This window comes from Calidris pugnax, unplaced genomic scaffold, assembly GCF_001431845.1.
Source record: "Calidris pugnax isolate Ruff unplaced genomic scaffold, ASM143184v1 scaffold8, whole genome shotgun sequence".
Taxonomy (NCBI): domain Eukaryota; kingdom Metazoa; phylum Chordata; class Aves; order Charadriiformes; family Scolopacidae; genus Calidris; species Calidris pugnax.
The window spans coordinates 16,060,391-16,076,385 of NW_015090830.1; the positions used below are offsets into that span (position 1 = coordinate 16,060,391).

A 15,995-nucleotide genomic window follows, 5' to 3' on the forward strand; every position below is an offset into this window, starting at 1 on the left:
GTGGTACGTATATCTGATTCCCAAATAAAGATTTTACTGCAACTCCTGTCCAGCTCTGCTTTAAATGAATGATTTAAGGCTGATCTGAATGGACATCTGCTGAAACCCCGATTACAAAGAGACAGAACTGAGCATTTGTGCAGCGCTGGGAGCTGAGTTTTGAGGTGCTGAAATTAAATTCTCATTTTTAACACAAGCGTTTAGTGAAAAATAGGATGTGAAAATGCATTGATAACAGGAATTGAATCAAAAGCTATTCAGATAGCTTTCATAAATGTAATGTCCAGTTTGCTGAAGTTGTCCGACAATTGTGACATTGCATTTCAAATATAATTAAAAATAGATCATTATTTGATCTGAACATACATTCTTTATTTCTTTCACTTTAGATTACTTCAGTTAATCTTTCTGTTAATCTTAGGAAGCCTTTTAAATTTATTGCTATAGTTCCAGTACATTGGACTGACATTTTCCATGCTCAAGTATGGCAATATATTGCTGCAATGGTGAACGATGTGGCATATAAATAAATGTATAATGGGGGTAAACCTGTCTGTGAAAGAAATAGCTGAAAGCTTTTCAAGCTATTGATGTAACAATAATAGTAGTAGTCTGTTTTCCTTTAAAACCTGGAGTAGCCTCCAATATAGCTTTATGGAAAAGATTACTTAATTGTATGTAATGTAGTCAACTGTCAAATAATTAATTTAACATTTAGATCTGAGGGCAGATACAAAATCTGTAGACTCCTATGGAGTAGTCTTCACTTTCACACTGTTGGAGTGCTTTTGATAAAGAAGAAAGAGGATGGAGTAGCAGCTAGCTTTCTGGAACTGATCCACAGCTCATTGAATTAAATGGGAATTTTTTTCATTAACTTTGATCATCCTTGGATTGAACCTGTATGCATATGATTTAATTAGTCGCAAGCTTGGGAAGTGCTGGTATGTTGCCTCTTCTAGTGTTTTACCTATGGAGATAATAATTACATAAACTAATATTTTTGTGTATCTGTGATGCCACAAGTGCAGAAATATCCACTGTTGGCTTTTCTAGTGCTGGACCTTCATGTACATGACATTTTTCTCCTAAACCTCTTTTTTTTTTTTGTTGCTCTTGCTGGTTATAACATCATATCTGATGATATTATATTGCACATAGAGCAGATCTATTTCTATGTCATTGGAAATATTTTTATACTGAAAAAGGGAACGTATTGTAACTTTATTGTATATCTAATTATTAATGATATCCAAAAGATAAGTTATATTTAACATTAATAGTTAAAAATGCAAACTTGGTAGGTTGTCTTCGCCTGAGACCAAAAAGGAGGTTCTCTAATGTCAAATGTATAGTTGTTCAATGAAGTACACTTTCATCATGGATCATGTTGAAGGTATCTGTAATAATGCTTTTTTTTTTTTTTTAAATTGTGTAAAGTGGTGTAGCTTCATGTTGGGAGGTGCCTTTACATTTTATGTGAGTTTGAGGGCCAACCAGAGGAAACCTCTCTGTATAAAGCCAAGTTTGCAGCAGGTTTGTAGTCAAAGCCATTGCACAGTCATTGTTCAGAATAGTCAAGTGTCTCATCTGAGCATTTGAAACGTTTTTACCCTTGACCAGATTTTTATCACATTAATCCAATCTGTGTTGTACCTCATTAGGTGGGCTGCCCCGATGCCTTAGCTGTGGCAATTCATGAAGATAAGACACTGTTTGGGGTGGGCGAGGAATGGTGGTGGGACCTGACTGTGGGTATTGACACTGAACACAGAGATCCCATGTAGATGCATCCCATGTTTGCTTTGCAAATATTGGCAGACCCCGTTGTGAGTCTGATTTACAGCCTAAGAGTTTATGAAAGCTACCAGGCTTCTTATGTATTAGTAGCATAAATGGGAACAGTAAGTATAAATACTATGGTAGAAATTGGGGTGTTAGCTTATAAGCCTTTTTCAATTTAGCAGTCATGTAACTGGCCATAAATCTGCTGCCTGTGTTTGCTTATACTTTTGATAATCTGCACCCAGTTATTAGCACAATAAATAGGAATTCTGTAAAGTAACCGTTGCATACCTGTCAGTGAAAAACTAACCTAAAAAAATCTGTGTCAGTCAAAAAATAGTAAAAGGAACCTTGATTTTTTTTCAGGGGCATTTAAGAGTTACTAAAGCAACACTAAATATTATTCCAACAAGATGCTGAGGTTTTAGGTGGTATTTTCTCTGCTGCTTTACAAGAAAAAAAGATTCCGTAACAACTGCAGCATAGCACAGAACATATGCTACTTTTGAGGCAGACATTACCCTCTTAAATAAGCATAACATATGCTCAGGCTATGGTGATGTGTGATTGTGTATTAGCTACAATGATTTTGGGGGACATCTATTACAAGAATATCTCTGTACACTTCAAGGGAGTGATCCAGACCTCCGAATAGGAATGGAGTAGGTGATCTAAGTAGTTATTTTTTTATCTCTAGATGCTGATAGATGAGCTTATATTGCTACTTCTGCGTCTGCATTTGCATTTGAGAGGGGACCTAGGTAAGCAAATGATTTTTCTCACTTGCCTTTTTTTCTCAAAAAAATAATAACTTTCTTAGAGGAACTATATTTTTAAGGTACAAATCTGAGAAACAGGGGAATGAAAACGTATACGTGGTCTACTTTTTTGGTGTCAGATGGGAATAAAAGCAGAAAAATATTGTTAAATATATTATTTAGTGCATTGTGAAGCAAGATATCATCTTGCTTGTTACATATCTTGAAACAACACATGTAAATGATAGGGATGTTATTGTAAATAACTTATTGTTTCTGTGTATTATACTGTTTCAAAAAATTATCATCATTGCTTTCATACCTCCCAATACCTTTAAAAAGCAGACCTTTAAAAAGCAGTGACTCGTTCTGCCCAGGATCACCTACAGAGAAATGTGCAGTTTGTGTTGCACAGCCCCTCTTGTGCACATATAGTTTCACTCTACAAAGTCTCTCTTGTAATCCCTGTCCATCTACAGTGAAATGCAATGACAGCTTGTTTCTGATTTCCGGATGTTAATTAATCTGTTCACACTTAAATGTGTGGCAGCCTGATGAAAGCAGTGAGTATCCTGGATCAATGATGCGAAAGAAGTGAAATGGATGTACGTAAGTGTAATCTGCCCCCAGAGTCACAGATTGCCTGTGTGTTCTTTAGCAATGACCTTTATCAGTGAGAGTAGACTAAAGTTGTATGATTTCTGAGAACCAGAGTGCTACTTTCACTTAAGCAGTTGCTGGGTGCTATGTTTTGCCATCACGTTTTGAAAACGCTGTTGGGTTGAGTTTAATATTATTCTTAAGAATTACAGTTTTAATCATATATTCTTAAGGAAACTAGGACTGTGAGGTGGTATTTGTACATCTGCTGTCAGTCCTCCCTTCTTCCACTTTTCTTCAGTCAAATTTCACAAGAGGTGTCCAGATCACCAGATGTAGAAAGTTACAGGTGGTGCGTGAGAATAAAGGGCTGCTTAAAGGAGAGAGACCCTGTTAATGTCTCAGCTAAAGCAGAGGTAGCAGGATGAATTTGTTCCTTGCTACTGAATCTTCAAAACAATCTTCCAGAAACAGAGGAAATAAAGTTTTGCTGGTTCTGCTGCTTGCAAGAGAATCTTACTCTAAACTGCTTTCCCTGAGGATGTTCTATTGACTGACACACCTTACAGATGTGCAAAAGAGAATAGTGCAGTCTGAAATATTTAAAAAAAAAATATAGAGAATGGATGCTTTATGCTAAAGAAAGAAGAATATTTTAGAAGAACAGTGTGTCTACAGGAGAGGGCTTGAGACAGAAGATGCTATTTTTTCCCAGTCTTGGAATTTCATAGAAATTATAATCAATTGTAAATGTAAGCTGCTAGATTGCTGCAGAGGGAGGAGGCTGCTTAGACAGTAAATCTTACAGTAACACATCTACTTCTTTTAAAGCTGTCAGCGTGTTGCCATCACCTGGAAAAGTACACAATAGCTTGTCATAACCGTATCAACTTTCCTCCTCAAATGAACATTGGTGATGTATGAGATCTTAAATGTATTCTTTTTAAATGAAAGCTGTTCTCATTTTGTTGTGTTAACCCCCTTGCTACAATTAAATTCTGAAGTAGAAATATTCCAGGTGTTTGGAATATAAATCCAAAACTAGGAAAAATCATTTTACAAACAGAAGCCCAAGAAATCATTAATCTTTGACTTTTTTTTTTTTTTTTTAATAAATGCTGGTTGGTTGTTTCACTATAGAAATCATGGTATGTTCTTCCAGCATATTTTATTTTTTTCTCAGAGCAGCTCTCATTTTCTCATAAGCAGCTCTGCTGGAGAATTCTGTCATCTTCACCTTAGAGTTGCAAATTCCATCAGTATATTTTGTTGGTAGCTGGTTGCAGAAAGAAAATCAAAGGCTGGGCATTTGTAGTACATCATGCACTTCAGGTCAGGCATAGACAAGATAGATAGTAATTGGGGTTTATAGGACCTGAGAACTGAATGTATGAATGTGAGATTTCTCTTTCTGTGACTTGTCAAGATACTTGTGCACCTTTGAATGTTTCCCAGCTTTTGCCCACGTAGTCTCCACCCATTCTCCCTTTTTGAAAATATGAGTTAGCTCAACTGTAGGTTTGGTTTTGTGTGTTAGCAACCAAGTGCATTTTGCAGGTCTTTCAGTATGAGGAACTCATGGGGGAGAGCATTAATCCTCATGTGTCCTCATATAATCTCACATATCCTGAGAGTACGGTTCAACAAAAACTTCTTTCCTCTTAGTGCCCATTTGCTTAGCCCTGCAGTTTTGGGAGGGTGTTTAAAACTCCATTTCTCTAATCTTTCACTCATACTGAAAAAGTTGCTCCTTTGTGGTACTCATCACCAGTGAGAGGAAGCCACAAGTAAAAGCAGTAGTTAATTACCCATTTTGAGAATTGGAGGTTTTAATTTTTCCCATACCAGGGGAAATTAATGCAATTCCAAAACGTGGTGGAGAAATGGAACTCTAACTATTTTTTTTCTCTCTTTCTCATTGCTTCTATTAAAGTATTTTTGAGCAGTGGCAATATCCCAATATATGCTTGAACAATTAATATAGTGGGCCATCTGATGCCAATTTGACTGCCTGAGCACCGTAGTACATGGAAAAATCTTTATGCAACTTGAAGTGGTTTGACAAAGGAGGATGCGTTTTTCTGGTCCCCATTCCCCATGTGCACACTTGCAGAAACACCTACACGCACCCGGCATCGCAACAGCCTGCCTTTTTGAGATCATGCCTCAAGTGCACGTGGTCAAGCCAGAATCTGGACTTAGGTGGCCTTATTCTGTTACTGGAAATATTCAAAGCAATTTGATTATAAAAAAAAATAATGAATGTTAGTGATTTCAAATTGAATTGCTTTTTGCTTTCCATTGCTTGAAATACGAGGTACTGTATTAAAAATAAGACAACAAGCTAGTAGTATTTTTACAGGCTCTCCTTCAAGATGCTGGTCTGCCAAACATATCTTAGGTAATATATTTACATCATGAAATAGTGTCTTATTATACTTCACTCTTAAAATGTAATATCATGTAGTACCTAAGATTTGCAGCTGTCAAACTGTACTTGTTTAGAGCATCACTGATGATGATTTATAAAGATCTCATCACCAGATGTGAATACAAAATTCTTAGAAAACTGTGGTGATATTTTCTACTGAGGATTGCTAATAGAGCTTCCCTTCCGATAGCCTGGCCAGCACCTTTTGATATTTATAACCTGTGATTTACATGTGGAACTAGGCTCTTTAGTTTTTTCCCTCATAGGAAGTCAGAGCATGAACAGAGCAAGATGTGAGATGTCCTTTCTGTAGACAGCTGTTTATGGTAATTCTTGAGCGTTCTCTGTTAATCCTGAACTAAAATCCTAGATACAAATAAACTACATCCTGAGGAATGAATGTGCACCAGGCACTGATGAGCGCAATGTAATGCAAGTGATCTTTTCATCTTATAGTTGTCATCATCATCATCTCTTATATAAAAGTAAGAAACAATACAAATAATTTTAAAAAGCAGATTCTGGAATATTCAGAGGTAAAGGCTGGGGGCTTACCATTTCAGCTAAGACAGCTTTCTGCCATTGCTTAGTAGCAACAGGCTGTCTTACAAGTGGCATAAAAAACTGAAAACCTCCCTTTCTTGGCTTCTCTAGATGCTATAGAAAAAGATAGGTTTACTTCATGCCTTTACTCTCTTTTTAGATTGTTGCAAGAAAAAAATGTGCTATTTATTTTCTCAATGAAATGCTGAGTACTCCAAGATGAGATTAACTCAACAGAGGAATGCAAAACCTTTACTACAATGAGCAACTTTACCCAGATGACTTATTTGCTGAAAATAATTAAGGATGTCTGGGTAGCTGAAAACTTTCATCTACTGTGCACCAGAAAGAGCATCTGGTTTGTTTTGCTCATTTGTTTGCTTTGCTTATAGAAGTTTCCTCATTTTCCAAGCCAGCCAGGAAAACCAGCAGAATTATTTAAACAAAACTCCCTCTAGCAAGCTATGATAAGGCCAAATAATTAGATTCATACTCTTAGTGTGGATACACAGAACAGCTTAAAACCAAAACCAACTGCCCCCGATTCAGCTGACATAGTTATTTTCTGGTATAGGAGGGCAGAGTTCACCTGTCTGGTTGCACTGTAGTGCTGGTTGTGCTTTGCCACCCCTAGGACTGTTGTCCTAGAAAGGCTGATGTTCCTGATGCAGAGTGGGAGCTGAAAGAACCTTGTGCCAGCATCAGCAAAGATTTCATGCATTTAATTTGTTCTTCCAATGTGGCTAAAATAATTCCATTACAGATGTCTACTCTCTTAGAAAGGAATCTTTTTAAGCAGGTAAATGTGGTACTTTTAGAGCTATTTTCCACAAAATACCTGTGTGTGTGAGTAGAAATAAGCCAAAATGAGCTTATTAAAAAAACCAAAAAACAAACCCAAACCCTCAGTGATACATAACAAAACTGAGGTTCTGTACTTATTGTGTCATCGATTCCCTGTTGATTTTTCTGTTTATGTGGAAGTAATACTTTTTTCAAACTACTGGCCCTTCAGGCTCTAATGTAGATATTTAAATTGAAATAGATTCTTTTGCCAGTTGTACTTCTATAAATTATGGTTTCCAGAAGTATAATTGTTATGGGTGGGCTAGTTACCAAGCTCTTTATTTTCAGGGAGGCTGGCACTGACTGTTAAGTCTGCTAACCTGGATGGAAAGGATAGGGAAGAAAAACACTGCTTTTGCATTGGGATGAACAGGTAGTGGAGAATTCTGGATATATTTGAGATAAAGATTGTTGAACAAATCTGTAACAATTTGTGGTCGTTGTGTAGAGTAAAATTTCATGGCCAAGAGAACTCATAAGAGATCAAAACCTGAACCTGCTTCCATTGAGACAAATAGAAATGTTTCTTCCTAGGAAGATTCTTGAGCCCAAATTCTAAAGTACTGAAATATTTTCAGGTCTGGGTAGAGTAATTATTAGCAGCTAGCTGTATTTTATGAAATGTGAATGCAAGGTGGATTAGAAAAGTACAGTGCAGTGTAAAACTAAGTCCTGGAGAATTGATTCTCGAAGTTTTGTTGCTGCCATGTTTCAGCATTTTCTTTAAAGAGCAGATGTGCTTTGTTGTGGGGTTTTATGTTTGGGGTTTTTTGTTGGTTGGTTTTTGGTTTTTTAATTTTTAACAAAGTGAACTGGTTTTGAAGGTTAAAGTTTAGGAATATATCTGCTTAGGTGAGTACAATTTCTTCTTTAATAAACTATGTGTTATGCATGCTAGAGGTAGGGTGCCATGCTCTGGGCTGAATCCTGAACCCACAAGACCATTATAAAAGCATATGGAAAGGTCTCAGTGGGCTGTGTAACTACCAGTTACGGTTGTGCTTTTTTCTGTTTCATAATGAGACCAATTTAATGCTTGATAATATGAGAAAATGTGTTGTACCTTTAAATAATTTTTGGTTTGTACTGTTCTCAGAGGTATGAGGAGGCACCTTCCACAGTGGGTGCAAAGCCATATCCAAGGCCTTTTAAAAATGATTTGGCTGTGGGCATTAGCTGCCTGTTCTTGTAGCATGGGCAAGATCTGTCTACAACAGCAATGTACCTTACTCATACCACATTGAAACACATTTTAATATACATGTTTTAAAAATAAAATGCAGGAAACTAAAGGAGGAACTAGACTGAAAATTTTGCTACAAACATTGGATGATTAACATTTGTCGTGGTTTCAGCCGAAATCACCGCAACCGGACCGACAGATGGCCCTTCCCCCCCAACCCAAAAGAGGAGAGGAAGAGATAAGGAGATTCAAAAGTTTAGAATGAACTAAACTACTTTAATGAAGAATTAATATTAAAATAAAAGAGATTAAAATAATGAAATAGATACAATATATACAAAACTGTATCAAGCTCCCAGGATGGCAGTCCTGTCACCGGCAGGCACTGGGGAAGTCCCGGACTGGACTCGGCAACGGATGGGAACTGGATTCCAGCTCTGGAGTCAGGAACGCATGGATGGGGATCAAAGGCAGATGAACTGACAAGGTTCTCTTTGGATGTCGGCCATCGCAGGAAGAGACTTGACCCTTTGATCCCTCAGCTTTTATACTGAGCATGGGGCAGATGGGATGGAATACCCCAGTTGGTCAGGTTTGGGTCACCTGTCCTGTCCGTTCCTCCCCACAGATGCGACCCCTTTACGTTTTTCTGTTTCCAAGCCTCTAAGGGTCAAATAACAAAAATTGGCTGACCTTGGTTGTTATAGCAATAAGTATAAGCAAGGGCCTCTCTGCATACCATTCCCTGGCATTTATCACAAACATTCGTCTTATTGCTCTGAGAATGAGCATTTTTCTCCACAATATGCCGTTAATTTCAGAGAGTTAGAGGAGGCCTAGCTAAAATGTAAAGTTACAGAACACAAAACTGGCCCAGTTTTACTTCACACCGGGACAACATTATAGGAGCGTTAAATTTTCTCTTGATGCATTTTTCTAATAGTTAAAATTTAAGGGTGTCTGTTGTGCATGCAAGTTTTCAGTGATGCAGGCCATGCTCCAACTGTTTCATAAAAATATTTATTTAAAAAAACCAAACAGCTGTTTTTATTTGACTAGAAAGGGGATACCATGTGAATTATGCTGTAGTTAAAAATGTGTAACCTGACCTCAAGAGTTTATTTACTTTGGTGAAAGGCTTTGTTCATTTGGATTTAAACAGAATCTTCTCTTTGGTGTTGTATCTGAGAGTTCCCACTCTTAAAGCACAGTATTTCAAAAAGTGTGGGCCAGTTCACAGATGAACCAAACCATGTTAGCTGCTCTTTATTACTTGGCTGTGGGTTGATGGTAATGGAGGGAACACAAAACAGTGGGAATAATGTGCATGCCTACAGTGTTGTCTTCTGTGATTCAGGTGGAAGAGGCTGGTTTCACAACTGGTACTTGGTAAAGGTGCTTGAGACCTTAAGAACCAAGTGTCTTGCTTCAGTCCCGTGAACAGTTGGCCAGACTTTTTGTAACTCTGGTTGAAATAGAAAATCTTGAAGACAACCAAGTTTAAAGGAATTTACAGAATCAATTTTGATTTTGAAGAAAGGAATTTCCTGAGTATTAAATTGAGCAGACAAATAAGCTTTCGGTGGTGCGTATCTTTTCTGTGTTGAACCCAGTGAATTATCTGTTTGCTTCATTTTAGTATGAGTGGTTTTTAAAACTGCTGTTTGGAAGCTTTAAAAAAATCTCTTCTGTAATTGTGAAAGGTACTCTGGCCACTTGCATATAGACACATACAGAACTTCTGACTCTGTCTACTCACATTTTGTTATTTGTATTTCTTCAAAAGTGCTTTTTGTTATGTTTTTTTTCCTCTTCATACATGTTTACCTAAGCATATTTCAATTTAATTCTACCACATTTTTGCCATATGAAAAGCAAAATTTAGCATGAAACATTTATGCACATGTCCTGGTGTAAAGAAAACTAAAGCAGTATGATAAGTTCTTATTTGCAAAGAAGGTTTTGAACATATAAAGGCCTGCCCTGTTCTGGATAACTTTATGTGAATCCAGGTAGTTTTATGTGATTGAATTGCTTTTATTGAGGAGGTAGAATTGATAATGTTAAATAGAACAGGTGTGTTTCATCAGCTGCATATGTCATCTATGAAAAATAAATATACCTCTGAATCAGAAGGCCAGGTTGGAAATACCTCAGTCTTGGAAAACTTGAATTTCTGCTCCAAACTCCTATGCTTTCATTCATTGGGAAAACAATATTAGTGCTAGAGAAGAGGCATTTTACTTTCAAACTCATGAAGGCAAACAAACCTGTATGCTTTAGTTTTCTCTTCAATTTCTTTGTGTAGTGGTACTTTCAGGGATGTGACCATTCCTCATTCCAGCCTCTGCCAGCTCTGAACTCCCTTCTCAATCTACATTTAGAATCAGCAGAAAGATGATACTCGTCACCCCTCGGGGAGGCCAGCAGAGAATGTAAATTGAGCTTGTACTGTGGTTCTAGTACTTCTTTTTGAATGGAAATACTTCTGCTGTTATTAACTTTTCCAGTTCTGAGCTGCCCCCCCCATTTAGGGCTTTGCCATCAGTCCAGTTGGCCAGCAATACCTTTCTAAAGGCGTTTTGAAGGCAGGGATAGCTACAAAGCTTTTGCTTATTTAAAGGGAAGTTGTTGGAGCTTTCTGTTCTTGTGAATTCTTACATCTGCTGACTTGCTGCATACTTCCAAGGGTCTTCCTAAAGCATTATTGTGTTCATGGCAGGTAGTTGTTAAGCCATGTAAGACCCAAATAAATATTTTTCACAATCAGGTCTGCTGAAAGCATGTGAGTAGTGCTGAGGGGATTCTATTCTTTTATATTTTTTCTAGTAAGGGATATTTATTAGGGTGAGCAGATGGGCACTACTCATTTTTGGCATTCATTGATAAGCTTGCTACTTCTCCAGGTGGCTCAACAAAAATGATAATACTGTGGCACTGCTCCCATTTTATTTTTATTCCTCTCAGACTAGTTAGTCACCTGCCTCTGTTCTCCTCATTTAGAGCCATCTGCTGGGTTTTTTTCTTCTGTTTTCCAGTTGCTCTCTATTCTAAAGTCACCAAGGGATGTCCCAATAGGGGCTGATGCAAGTCTTAGCATGTTTGCTGAGTATTGGGCTCAAGAATATCTTCTTTTTGTCATGTTCTTTTTAGCCAGCTTGCAAGTTTTATTTTTCCCAGCCTGTCCTTATGAAATAATGGATTACTAAATTATGCTTATCCTTAGTGGACTACTGTACCACTTTCCGTTATTAATATAGTGGTTTTCTTACTTTTTTATTTTGAAATAAGAAAAGAATGAAGAGCAAGTGAGAATCCATCTGTTGCATTTGTTCTCATCACAAGAGAATAGAACAGAAATTTGTCATGCAAGTTATTAAAACACAAGCTTTATCTATATAAAAATACATTTAAAAATTTTAATCAACAATTTATTTCTTCTCTGAAGAGATGAGGTAGGGAACGTGCTTCTAAAATGGAAAGCCTTTTATTGTGAGTGTGTGAGACTTGTCTAGACTGTGTTACCCCTGGAGGGTAATGTGGTACATGCAGACCATGACTTCTACATTGTGTTTTTTTGAATATGCATTCAGTATTTGGCAGAGAGCCACACTCACTTCCACCTTTCTTTCTGTTGAGTCCAGCTTTGCTACTTGGCAAATCCTATTGAAACTAGTTGACCTTCTTGTGGAGTGAGGAGCTGTTGTTTGGTGTGTATAAAACTGCTCTGGTGGGAACCACGCAGATGAACTCATAAGCACTAATTGTAAACAGCTTCTGAGAGACATCAGTTTCCCGGTCCCTTTGAAGAGCCAGGACTGAGCTAATGGACCTTGTTCCCCCATTTCCATTTGTGGTGCAAATTTTATTCTCTAATATGTTGTTAAAACTGCTATAGGCAACACTAGAAGAAAAGTCAATATAGATAAACACACGGCTTAATGTTAAATGTTTAAGCACATATTGTGTGTGGCCACAGATGTAAGAAAAACTGAGAAATTTGATTGTACTGAACTCAGAATTACTTGTTTCTTACTTGCTAGTCATTAGGATTATTGTGTCATGGTGCACTTAAGGTTTTTGAGCACTGATATAACTGATCTTACTGCCTAATGGCAGTACCATAAAGAGTATGCAGTTTGCGTTTCAGTTCCAATTACTTTCTTGAATGTTTACTAGAAAAAAATAGAAATGTTTTTCCTTGGAGACATTTGGGAAGTCTTTTCCTCCTTTCCCCTCCAGACATTTTACTGTCAGCACATCCTTTGGCAGCTCTTGCTCCCAGCTGCTTCTGTTGGGACACTGAATATTAGCAGATCTTTCTCATTTCTTGGCCTGCTCCTGACCTTTTTTCCCTGCCTCTTCTTAGTTTTATGATTTCCCCCTATGCTGTACTGTATTTTGCTGTTGAAAGAGTTTCTCTTGCCACCAGCCGTTTACTGAAGGAAATGTGTGAGCACCCATTATCCTCATTATGGCTACTGCATTATTTTCTCATTACCTTGTCTATTACGTCTATTCTTGCTCTGCTGTTTCAATAAATAGCTATTGTCAGTGATACAGAAAGGCGAGAGATAAATGACAGATGATAGACTTGAGGACATAAAGAGTGAAGTTCTACAGATAAGGATTTTTTTGTTTTGTTGGTGTAAGGTTTTATAGCTTATTTTTCTGAGTGGTAGTGTAATATCTATTCTGGGATGTATACTAATAATAGATTATTGTAATCAGTTTAATCAGCAATGGCTTGAGACCACAGAGAACTGATGTAATCCACAGTAATAAAGCTACTGGGTAATCAAGAGTGAAATTTACAGATATTTACATATATTTACAATTTTTACAGAGTTCTTACTGTGTTCTTGCAACTTTTCTGTGTGCCAGTTTGCCTCTGGTGAATGACATATTTTATCCATGGCTTTGAACTTTTAGTAACTGGTTTTTTTCCTCTGTACAATTATTCTGTTTGATGACTTTGCATTTCTGTAATATTGAGCTTTAAACTGCAGTGAACAGACTGAAGTAATCATAGCAGTAGTTTGTCATTTATGATGGAGAACCATGTCAAGATAGTTGAATTTAGTTTGACCTCAATGATTTTTTTTCTCCCCTCTAAATGTCAGTACAAAAAAAAAAAAAAAGATCTTGATGTTTTCGGGAGGAATTTCTGTATAAAAGGGAGTCAACCTAGGTATCTGTGTTTTAACGCTGATGATCTGGACCAGTAAGCACTGATATGTGTTACATTTGTGTCAGTCAGAACTACTTGTACTATGTATGTTTTCATCACTGGAGTCCATACTGGTTTTATTTCAGTAGTTTAAGTCCCCGATCTCAAGTTCAAGGTATGCTGCTTATATGGAAAGGTTTGGAGTCACATTCTGTGGCTTTCCGCTAACCTCTGAAACGAGGCAGCACTCAAGGCACAGAATGGATTGGTAAAGAACAATTAGATTTTAATGCAAAAAACTCTAAATTAATGTAGCTGCTGAGGACCACATGTGTTTCTCATCCTACTTCATTTCTCACAATTCATTTTCTATTCCAAGTCAAACCTGTAGAGAAACCTGCCTAGTGGATAAAAAATAGGCCACCTTTTGGAGGAAGATGGAAAGTGTAGACCCCAAAGCAATGACTGGTAACGGGTTTGTCCCTTCCATTTTAAATCACAGTACAAATTGCCCAGTATCTAATACAAGGCATACATAATGAATTATTTCCTTGAATCATGATTGACATATGTAACTAATAACACTGAGGTGTTCCTACATTCATTTATTTAATAATATAGAAATAAAAGTGTTTTAAGAGAGTAATAAAGCAAAATGGTCAAGGTGTACTAATCAAAATGCTTTGTGATTGAGCATTTTTAACAGTTTTTGTGGCAAAACTTGCTTCAAATGAGGCACATGAGCCCTTCAAATTGAGGCAAATTTGAAAGAGAGCGTCTGTCAGTTCTTAAGTTCCCTTGCTGCTGTTGCATGTCTTTATTTATGTTTAAAGTATTCTCCTTTACTGCTGATCTTCTACTTGATGCTTTTTTAAGCAACTGGGCTCAGTCCTACTGTCAGTTAAACTGGTATAGCTACATGAAGCATCTGACCCAAAGGTCAGTGTTCTGTCTTTTGCTCTCATAAAGAACTGAGATAATGATATTATCATCTGCAGAACAACTGCAGCATGGTGGAGAGGGCATGGCATGCTAATGTGGGAGATCTTTGAATAAAACTCGTGTCTTTTTGAAAAGGAGAGGTGAAAATAATAAAAAATAAATAAATAAATGACTATTAAATATTTTAGAACCTCACCCTGCTTGGAAATTCACCATACAGAAGGTCATCTAAAGAGGAGGTAAGTAGAGGGAAATGCAGGTGAACCTTCAGTTCTACAGGTCCTTAAAATATATGTTTTTTTCCTCGTTCTTGTTTTCAATATAAAATAGCAAAGTTCAACCACCACTGATTTGAAAGTAGGAAGAAGCATTATATTGTCTACATTGACAGTGTGAGTGGGATGGTCAGAGGGATTTAAACTATTCTTTCCAGTAACTTCTGGCTAGAGCAGGGCATATCTTTCAGAAAGGTGTTCAGTCTTAGTGTAAATACTTCAGTTAATGGAAACTATATCACACATGATCCCAGGTAATTTCAAAGAGAAAAGAGATTGGGTAGTAGCATTCCTCAGTCAACTAGAGAAAAGCATAAATGAGTAACAGCTTGTAATCAAATATATGTATCTAATTTGTGTGTGTGTATGCACACATATGTAAATAGCACTGACACGAATTATAATCTGCTGCAGCAAATACCTGCTCCTAGATCAATCCATTTCAAATCACAGCCTGTTGATAGACTGGGGAACAATTCTACCTCAACCCTATTCCATACCCCAACTCTACTTAAACTAGCGTTTTTGCTTTCCAGACGTGTCCCTTTCCACAGTCTGTGTGGCTTGGGCTTTTCTCAGCTTTTCTTCTTTCTGCACAGATGTTGAAAGGGATCAGAGTGCTCCTATATATTCAAACCAATATTAGAAACCATACATGTTTCATTTGCAAGAAACGTAAATATAATTTAATTGTGTTTCCTATTGGCAGAGCTTGCTCTTTAATTCATGTGTGGTAAAGCTAATTAAATTATATGCCAATAGTTTCAAACCATGATTTATTTTTCTATGTGTTTGAAATGAAACTTTTATGTTGGTGGTTGCAGTTGCCAGCCACCTTTGTTTGGGCTTGGAAAATTACAAATTCACATTTCTAAGCTTCTTCCATAAGGAAAGTATGTTTATAAAATGAAAGGTTGGTTTCTACTCTCATCCTCCCATTCCAGAAGCTGGAGACATTAAGTAGAATGTCAAGTGAAATGAGACACTATAAAAATGTGATAATGAAAGGATAGGCATGGATAGAGAACTCTGCTTTATATATTTTTTTTATTATTCTGTTTTCTGAATTGGGAGGAGAGCCTTTAGAGATGAGTAGTTTTCCTATCTGTGCATCACTAAAATAGTCTCAAAAAACAGGAAGAGACAAAGTTACTTTTACATGCCTGTCTTCTCACTGTTTGAGGTTTTTTTAGGGGTGATGAAAAAATGCCTCCAATGAAGAAAATGTGCATTTATATTTTTTCCCCTCCAGATAACACAATGAAGTATTCCTTCCTCTCCTAAGTGAAAACAAAAAAAAATCAGCAACAAAATTCAGCTAGTTATCTTATTTTTGTCATTGTTTAAAATCTCCATAGTTATTCCATTTTATGCCAGTATGTATCCTACTTTGGGGTGGAGCAGGGCCAACTCTCTGCTCAGTGAGAGATGCTCTTATCCTTGTTGCTGTGGCAACCGGGGG

General features: G+C 37.0%; 1 protein-coding gene across 4 annotated transcripts in view; it reads left to right on the top strand.

Annotated features, from left to right (window-relative positions):
* Positions 1-15,995, top strand: part of FARS2 (phenylalanyl-tRNA synthetase 2, mitochondrial) — a 245,632-nt gene that overhangs the window by 12,892 nt on the left and 216,745 nt on the right. The window contains exon 3 of one of the 4 annotated variants that reach the window (XM_014940922.1): positions 2,483-2,546. The exons of the other annotated variants lie outside the window; for them this stretch is intronic. The gene's annotated coding sequence lies outside the window, so the exon portion shown is untranslated. The remainder of the gene's footprint in view (positions 1-2,482; positions 2,547-15,995) is intronic. 4 annotated transcript variants of the gene reach the window in all.